Consider the following 10,387-nt stretch of genomic DNA (forward strand, 5'->3'; position numbering starts at 1 on the left):
TGAGAGGATACAACCTTTTCATATACCATGGGTGGGGTGGAACAAAAACAGTGTTGATTCATTGGCTAAAACAACATATGCAAGCCACTAGTCACAATCCTCAACCTAATTAATTAAAGGAGCTATGAAACCCACCCATTTGAGGATGACTCTGATATAGATCCAATTAGCATGGTGAAAATATTTGTAGAGGTTAATTTTTAACATAAACTGGGTCTAGTTTTGGTCTTTGTGGTATGTCAATATCTTCTTTAATACCACCAACAAAATCATTGATGCATTAACTATCTAAGAAGTTGAACTATTTAAAGGATATGTGATTAGGTAAAATAGGGTTGAGATGTGCTACTATAACCTTAGATATTACTTTATAAATGTAAGTGTAGAGAGATACAATATGGTAATTATTAGATTCAAGTGGGTTCCCGTCCTTGGGAATGTTAGAAATAAAGGTGGATTTGAAATGAGCATGGATTTTACATAAATATTTATATTCTTCCACTATAGTCAAGAGATATTGTAGTATAATGTCATAAAACCTCAAGAAGAACTAAATCGTCCAAACATAAGGTATATGATATTTTATTCCTTGAAAGGATGGTAAGGTTTTGTGAAGATCCTTCATTGTGAAGGGAAATCTAAAATTGGCCTCATTTTGTAACTCATTCACCAATCCATCAAAGAATGTAGTTATGCCCATGATGTCACTAATATTTTCCTTAGGGGCTTTATGTGATTAAGATAACGTTATCAAAATATGATCCATCCTATCCATGATTTTTCATATCACGTTTATTGATTTTTAGGCCATAGATTATCTATGGAAGAAATTGCTATTGTTATCACCTTCTTTTTAACATGTGACTTTACTTTTAATTTGACATCTTCCCTATTTCCATGCTAGTAAACTTTTCTTTCCCTTCTCCAATGTATCTAGTTCCTATAATGTCCCTTCCTCAAATATTACACCATTGTGAAATTTTTGTAGAGATGATATAATACATTCCATTGTACGGAGATCTTTTTCATCTCATTAAAATGATTTTTTTTCCAAATAATTAACGAACACTTTAGAATGGATGAGATTCCTTTGAAATAGTATCATGATGGACTCCTCATGGACCACTATATTTTACCTCTAGTTATCTATATGAGGGAGCCATAAAGGCTTACAAGTCATCTAGGGGGATGGGGGCCGGGGGGATTTTCCCCTCCCAATGAGGTCCATTTTAGATTTTAAAATGCCCCTAATGAAGCCTCCATTAGGACCTATAACCTAAAATGAAAAATTCATATAATTAAGGATTAAGTACAAATCAATCCATTCTTTTAGAGACACTCTATGCCCAATGTATTTTGCTTGACCATGTAGGATACAACACTATGGACATTGCATGAATATATGGACATATCACACTAAAAATATATGGCCACTAGGGGCCTACACAAAAAAAGGAAATCCTTTCACTACTTGCTATGGTCCCTCAACAATTATCTTTCTTTCAGTGCTTCACATGCATAAAATAACAAAATAGTCGAGTTTGTTTCAATATACCCGACTCAAGCTAAGAGCTTTCTCACTTGTTCCCTTAACTAAATTCAATTCAAGCATGGACTATGTAGTCCATATTTGAAATAAAGGTTCATAGATAACTTTATCCTAATGGATTTAGGTTCACACTAATGGTTCAAGTCTCCTTCTTTGACTTTGATATCCCATCAGTAAAAAAGAATGCAATGCCTCTTTTGCTCCTCATGAGCACTTCTTTAAGGATGAGAGCTTCAGGGTCCTGTTCTTGGGTTGTTGATTCAACCAACACTCTTCCATATGGTATGTAGCCCATAATAGAAGCAATCTAGTGCCTCCTCCACCATCTCTCCCATAACTATTTGGCATTTAAGTAGATCAGCTAGAACACCAAGTTTTAGAAATATTGATTTCAAGAAAGATATCAATCTTCCCAATCTCTCTTGTAAGCTTCCTTAAGAAATCTACCCTTTTAAACATTAGGATTCATATAGGATTTTCCTCCTCTTTAACTTTAGCATTTTATTTTTATAATTTAATTAGTATAATATTTTCATCAAAAAAATTTCATATGGTATCAATGATGGCCATTCAGCAGTATCATCCTTTTGAATAAATTACAAAGCTCAAGGATAAAAAAAGGATATCACATTACCCTCCCCTTTAAAGTAACATCATCATTAGTGTTTGACTATTCAAAAAAATAAAGTTTATTCAGAAACAAAAACGGGTATACATTTTTCATGGTATACTCCAACTTCCATGTTACTTAATTTGGCATAAAGTGCTTCCATTGCACCTTGACATGCTGAATGGCCTGGTTATGGAGCATGGTATTCCTCCTATCTAGTATGCATTGTGATTTTCTAGAATTTCCCATTAGGTTCCACCATTATCAAAATAATATGAATGAAATTATATCTTTTAAGAAATGAGATATGAAACATATCATGTGCCTTCACTGTGGGAGGCAAGGAATTTCGGTACGCTACTGGTCCCACTCTCTCCAATATCTAGAAGGGTCCATAATATCTTGATGCTAACTTAACACATGATTCCACTCTCAAGTAAGGTATCTTTGTTGCATGAAATAATTTAGCACTCCTTGATGTATTATGACATGGAATAATCATATCTCGCGCATCCTTAAATTTGGTGATGCATTCATTGAATACTACCTATGGGTTTTGGTTTGACGATAATCACAATCAATTTAAAGTGGTATCAGAGCATAGTTCACAAGTTTGATACACATCTAGCTCATGCTAGGGGAGGCATATATTCTTACTAGAAACAAGTCAACACTCCGTGGTGTAAATTGGCATGGACTAACCATCTCTCGCAGATCCTTAAATATGGAAATGTATTCATTGACTACTACCTGTGGGCTTTGGTCTAGTGGCAATTGCATTCCATTTAAAGATTTTTGCACATATGTTTTCATTGATGTCAACTACAGTATTGTCATTGATGTCAAAGGAAGTATTGTGTAGGTCCTTGTTGGAAATGTGTTGTTATTGATTATCAAAGGAATTAATGTGCTACTCTATAGTGTCATTGATTTCTAAGGAAGTGCATGCATAAGGAATCTTAGGTAGATATCTTCCCAAGATCAAGCAGTAGAGGGATGAGAAGGCTAATGGAATTAAATTTTGTTTTTCCACAATGTGCTCACATTGAACATTATATTGCATAATGGGATACCAGGTACTCGATGAATGCTTAAGTGATGAAACAGTTGGAGCAGTGCTATTAAATCTTGATTATGTTAATTAAAATATGATTACTAGCTATTGGAAAGGTTTAATGCGTTAAAGAATATTGGTACAAGAAGAGGTGATACTGGGGTACCGAGAACTATAGTATATAGTATAATTGATGAAAAGAGAAGGTTGATACCTAGTGTGACATGGTAGATATATGACATGGAATCATGTGAATGACAGGTGGTTGATGTAATTGCATGGAAACAACAATGAATGACATGTGGCAAGAAAAAATGGAATTTTTGGCCAGACAACAAGGCCTTGGAAAGTGACATGTGGTAATATTAGAGGGTGACATGTGATAAATGCCATGGTAGAAGGACCACATGGAAGACAATGATTATTCCATAGCGGATTGACGTGGTAGACCCCAAAGGTCTTGAGACACATGCCAAGACTAGGTTCGATAAGGTTTTCTTGTGTATTTTTTTTTGGCTGAAATGTCAAAAATTTAATGTTGTGGGCCATATCATAAAAGAGCCAATGACTTAGCCCTTGTGGGCCCTATACTGGGATACTAGTGTACCTAAACAAATAGAAATGTTAGATATCTTTGGTATACAATGGTCCAGTATGTTAGATATTCTTGGTGTGTAGTGGTCTAGTATAATGAAAATATTGTCAATTATAGAATCCATCAACTAATGATCTGTCTACTAGTTTAGTAATATTACCAGTACCAAGATGCTTAACAATGGAGTATTACAGGTCTCTAGTATCTGGTATGGATGGTTAAGCTTCTAGTCAGTCAAGGTTCCAAGTATAATACCAAGTGTGTGGTCTAAAATGTGGATGCAAGGGAAGGTAAACTTAGAAGTGCTTATCTAAAATATATAGATCTAGAAAGATTCCTAATAACTAATCAAGCCTAGATCTAACAATTGTTTGAGATCTATGATTCTCTTACAAGAATACTTTCTACAAGATCTCTTCCAACATTAGACCGTCTAATAAGAAATTAACAGCTGAAATGAAATAAAACTAGATCTAATAATTGTCCGAGATCTTACGGTTCTCTTACAAGAACACCTTCAAATAAGATCCTTCCAATATTAGAACATTTAAGAAAACTTGAAAACTGAAATCAAATAAAAACATAAAGTAAATTATAAACAAATAAGCATGCAAGTGAGGCCATGGGGGCCCTCCACAACTCCACAAGCACACCACTTCAATGGAGACTCAGATGTAGAAGCAAAATTAGAGTATGATCCTTTATTCCAAAATTAAGATTACAAAAACTTCCAGATTACAAAAACTTCAAGATTACAAATGGAGGAGATTGTACTCCTATTTATACAATGGGATGAGTAACAAACTCATAATGATCATCCACTACTTTCCCAGAATATGATCCCACAAATCTCTCAAGCATTTTTTGACTGCTTTCCCATTATTACAAAATATGATCCCACAAATCTCTCAATAAATCTCTCACATATCTTGGATAAGATATGCCAACCATGATTTTCTCCTTAGGATAAGATATGCTTCCATGATTTTCTCCTTAGGAATAGGATAAGATATGCCTCCATGATTTTCTCCTTTGTATAACTATCTCCTTAATATGGTGGGGGAGATATTAATTCTTCACATATTTCCTACACATCACAAAACTCACATATTCTTGAGATATATATATAAAAATATGTATATTTTCTAATGTTTAATCATAAATTCACTTGTAATACAAAAATGAATAAAATGGAAAATAAGAAGGTGAAACCCAAATGTATGTATGAAAATGATATGATAAAAGGTTAATGGGATGATGAAATGTAAGGAAAAAGGTGGATGAAAATATGACATTTCTAAGTCCCAACATCCTCCCCAACTGAACTTGTTGCATGTCCTCATGCAACCATGGATGGGTCTCTTTAATAACATTTGGCATCTTGAACAACTTTGGCTTTACATGATGGTGTCTTTAATAATGAATGTTTCCAGGATACATGAGCAACAACTTACATTTTCTTATGGTTGGTTCTTGTGTGACAACCATGAATACAAAGAATGTACATGAGTAACAACTTACATTTTCTTATGGTTGGTTCTTGTGTGACAACCATGAATACAAAGAATGTTGGCCCTTGTGTTAACAACATTCATTTCATTTTCTGTTCTCTTTTCTTCAATAATGTAAACACTCACTGGAAATCATAAGCTATCAATGTGCATAAGAAAGCCATTTTGTAATATTAATGAAGCATGCCAATATTGCATACGCAGCAAAGTGCAACAAAGTATCATTGGGAAATAAATGTTGGTGAATGGTAAATGGAGTGATATGGTGAAGAAATGGAATCATGGAAGTGAATATGTAGTGAATATAGTTCTCCCCCCCCAACTGAATTGGTTGCATGTCCTCATGCAACTTGACATGGTTCATGAAAGGAAATGTAGCATGGTGAGGGAATTTTCCAAAATATTCAAGTTAGCATATAAGGAATTGCATGATTAAAGGCTAGAAAGCAACATACCTCTACTTACCCAAGAATGATGAAGTATGCAATAGGAATGTAGCTGCTACTGCTGGATCAAGAAAATGTGACTGAATGCTGGGAAATGAAGGAATCTCAACTGCTGATGCTAAATCATGGAAAAGATAAATGCTGAAAGTGGAACTGTGGTACTCTCATAGATCAGAATGGATGTCACTGTAACTGCTGAGGGAGTCGCGAAAAAGTTTATAGTCTTCACCCGCTACAAAGCCGATGGTACAATTCTAAACATGCGAATGAATGTGTCGATGTCGAGCATGAATAGAAATCATTGGATTACCGGCCATTGATGTATGCCGTTAACCAATGCGAGACAACTCACCATTGATGTCAATGAGTGCCAAGGTACCGGAGTACATCTTGCGAAGTGCGAATGGATGTGTCGAGGTCGAGCCACTTGCAAGATCTGAAGATCAAGGGACATTGATGTATTCCCATGATCGTCAGCGAGAGAACTTGCCATTAAGGCATGCAAGCTTCTAGGTACTCAAAAGGAACTCTAGTCTATTTCCCAGATAAGGTGCTGATGTCGATGGGGCAAGACTTGTTGAAAGGTGGGCCTTAAGGAATCCCACATCAGTCAACGCGAGTTTGTACAAAAAGATTTGGTAGGACTATAATGGAAAGAACTCACGGACAAGTAGTGTGGATCAGCGTGGCGAGGAAAACAAGGAAATGTAATCATGGAAAGGGAATGAGTTTTATTCAAAAGGAAAACTAGATGTAAGGAAATGGATGTAAAGAAATGCATGGTGTATGAAGATGAACTCTTGCTGTGAAAAATGGAATTGGAAATATCATGCTTTATGGATTTACAGTTGGTGGAATTCAAAATTTTCTTCAAAAAGGGAGGTGCAAAGTAATGGTTGTGGAGTTGGATTTGTCTTTAGAATTTTTCATGAATTGTAGTCTTTGGAAGACCAATTGTCGTCACAATGTAATCTTCTTATGATCACTTGAATATCCTGTAACCTGTAAAAAAACTTGGCAGAAAGAAAACATAAGTGTGTTCAAGAAGAAATGCCCATTTCCTTCATGATTCTTACGCAAAAATTTCATACCAAATAAAACAAATTAAGGACAATCAAAATGTTTAAATTGACTCAATCATGATATTAAAATCAATCCATTCTTAAAAAATAACCATGAAAAGTAATACTCCATGTTGGTGTCAGATGATATATGCTCGGCAAAAAGATTGGCATTAGAAAGATCTGTGTTGTTCTGCATATTAGTATGTCGTATAAAAGCATTCAACAAAAATATGTTATGAGTTTAGTGCCAACTTGAAGCTATTGAAACAAGATAATCATCATCTATAGATCCTCCAAATGTTTGATCCTCAAAATTTGTTTCCAAGTATCTCATTTTTTTAATTTTCAAACCTGCATGAATGTTGTGAGATTTTTTTTTTTTTTTTTTTTAATTTTGCACTTGTACCAATTCTTGCAATTTCAACCAATTCCTATAATTCTTATGATTCTCTCAATTTGCATGCCACCAAAGTTTTGTTTTGTGCCAATATCCTTCGCATACCCTTTCAAAACTATAACTGTTATAATACACCTAACAAAATTTTTATTTTTATTTTTATTTATTTTTATTTTTATTTTTTATTTTTTATTATTATTTTTTTATTTTTAAATTGATAACAATACTAACATAACAATAACGATCAACTCATTGGAAACACAACCATGCCCTAAAAGAAGTCAAGCCAAGCCTTTTTATCTTATGAGACTAATACAGTAGTCGTGATTCTCTGAGAACTTGTGGTCTGGACATTATAGCAGCGATTGTTGTTGGCATCCATGCAAGGTCAATGGCATGATACTATGATGAAAGGTTCTTTAAACGCTGGTATAAGGAATGTAAACACTGAAATGTCAAAATGGCACGCTGGTTTGAATCACCGCAAACATGACTAAAATTAACCATCATCTCTACTATCAACTTGACGAGTAAATTCATCTTTTAAATGAGAGTAATAGAGAGTGTAAGGAGGCATTAGGATTGCGCTGAAGCATTGAACATGACCATATAAAGGAGCCGTGGTAAAAAGGGACAACGCCAACGCAACCCTTGCCAATGGAGGATGAAATTATATCCGTCAACAAAAGGCTATGCATTCAGTCTCGAAACATCAACATCACATGAATCATTTTATTGATAATAGGCAGAAGTAATAAGCATAGTTGTGCATCATCCTCAGGAAATTGGGGCATCGAACGTACGTTGCAAATACACCAAAAACCAAGCAGTGTGGTAAAGTGGCTCTCAAAACGCCGAAGTCGGAGCTCGATGATCATGCAGGGCTTGAGGGGGATTTACACAGCTGTAAAGATATGATACTTGACATGCAACAACGCACAAAGCAAATGGCAATCAGCCTATCCACCTGACAGAGCCCTCAAAAGACAGATGTAAAAAACCGTTTTTATTCACGCAGTTACCAAAATAGGGCCCTGAAGAACCACGATTTCCTCTTAGACCGTTAGGAATTTAAGAAAACGGTTTATGGGTTATATAATTCGTTCTATTATGGAAAAAACCCATGTCTTCGTTTGTCTAGATTTGCCCTGGTTTGATCACAAACTTCGTTTGTCTAGATTTGCCCTGGTTTGATCACAAACTTCTTTTCAAAACTGACGTTTTTAAAGGGTTGCGTTTCAAAACCTGTGAAGTGGAAGACTGAAACAAAGGAACATGAGATGCAGTCCAATGAATTGCTATCAGGGCAAGGATATGTAGAGGCAGATACAGGTGCTGGAAATACGACTGTTTCAAACACAGGTGGTAGGCGTTATAATCGGTATAAGCTTGCAAAGCATGCAAAGATTGGTCCTCAAACCTCTGGATCAAATATTGGTTCTCCTTTGGGCAATGCTCCTACTCCAATCAGCGGCTGTCGTTATGATAGCTCTCTTGGGTTGTTAACAAAGAAGTTTATTAGTCTAGTCAAGCAGGCTGATAATGGTATTCTTGATCTTAACAAGGCTGCAGATATTTTGGAAATCCAAAAGCGCAGAATATATGACATAACCAATGTGCTTGAGGTGATAGGACTAATTGAGAAACCTCTGAAAAAAAAGAATTGATTCCAGCAACTTATAATTCAATACATCTTCAAAATTCAGAGATTAGTTTACTGCATCCCTAAGACATCAGTAATTCTTGTAAAACCCAGACTCAATATTGATTTCTTCAAATCGAATTTCAATAACCCTTTGGAATGATTTTCATATATAATTCCAGAGTTAAAAATAAGAATTGCGCCTCTTTCAACTAGTGATTACAAAAGTTGATTTACATCCAAATTTTGTGATTGATTTACCCAGTTTCACAATTAAAATTAATGCACCATCTCAGACAGTCAATCAATCACCAACCAAATTTTTTTTTTCTTTTTTTTTTCTTTTTAAACAAAAATCTAAAAAAAAAATTAAGATGATTTTTCGTTCATGTAGATCAATTTTCCAACAAAAGTATTTTTTTTTATTTGAAATAAATCAATAGATTTTTTGATCTTCCAGATCGCACGAAGCGCAGGAAGAGAGCATACTAATCTCTTGATTTTTTTATTTATGCAGGTTTGCAGATTAGTTCTCCAGCAAGAGTATGTTTATTTGAAATAAATCAATAGATTTTCTGATCTTCCAGATCACACGAAGCGCGGGAAGAGAGCATACTAATCTCTTGATTTTTTTTATTTATGCAGGTTAGCGTGGATGGATAAAACACAATTAAGATTTGCGACAAAACCTTGCATTATCTACACTCTTTCTGCAATGTCACGGGGGCATTTAGACTCTCGGAAGACATAATCTTTCCGATAATCAGGCTCCTGGCTCACCCGTGATACAGAAACAAGACATAGAAATGCAAAGATGTGCCACTGAATTTATTCATGATGATTTATTTTTGGAAAACAAAACTAAAAACTTCTAATGATAACGACTTCTAATGACTTCTAATGAGATCTCATTTTTATTTTTCTAATCTATTCTACATTAACTTAAAAGATGTTTTATTTTCTAAGTAAAAGCATGCTTCCAGTGAAGCCATCTACGGACTAAAAATTCGAACATGCTCACATCAAGATTTAAAAATTTTACATTATGTTTTGCAAGTATGTGAGAATCCTGTCTTAGAGTTGGCTCAAGGTTATTGTCCTTGCTCTCCAAGAAGTACCTGTTCAACAGTGTCAAAGCCCTCATCCGTAGATGGATTAGTGAGAAATGGGGGGTTTAGAATGAAAACTAAATTTAAATTAATTATGTGTGAAAATGAAAAAAAAGAATGCTCCAAACTTTGAACTCCTTTACGAACCTGCTGTCACCAAGTTCCACAAATTAGTCCATAAAAACAAATGCATAAAATAAAGACTAAATCCTTCTAGTTGCACTTCCCCGGCAACGGCGCCAAAATGTGTGGTCTAAAATGCGGATGCAAATTAGAGTTTAATTTAATGTCAACCCGGGAAGGTAAACTTAGAAGTGCTTATCTAAAATATATAGATCTAGAAAGATTCCTAATAACTAATCAAGCCTAGATCTAACAATTGTTTGAGATCTATGATTCTCTTACAAGAA

General features: G+C 34.8%; 1 pseudogene; it reads left to right on the forward strand.

The window, feature by feature from the left end:
* The first annotated feature begins 8,506 nt into the window (after nucleotides 1-8,506).
* On the forward strand, nucleotides 8,507-8,893 carry LOC149225782 (transcription factor E2FB pseudogene; annotated as a pseudogene).
* The last annotated feature ends 1,494 nt before the right edge of the window (nucleotides 8,894-10,387 follow it).

Source organism: Pinus tabuliformis, chromosome J (assembly GCF_031772625.1).
Source record: "Pinus tabuliformis cultivar Carrire ecotype Pingquan chromosome J, CPIR1, whole genome shotgun sequence".
In the NCBI taxonomy this organism is placed as follows: Eukaryota; Viridiplantae; Streptophyta; class Pinopsida; order Pinales; family Pinaceae; genus Pinus; species Pinus tabuliformis.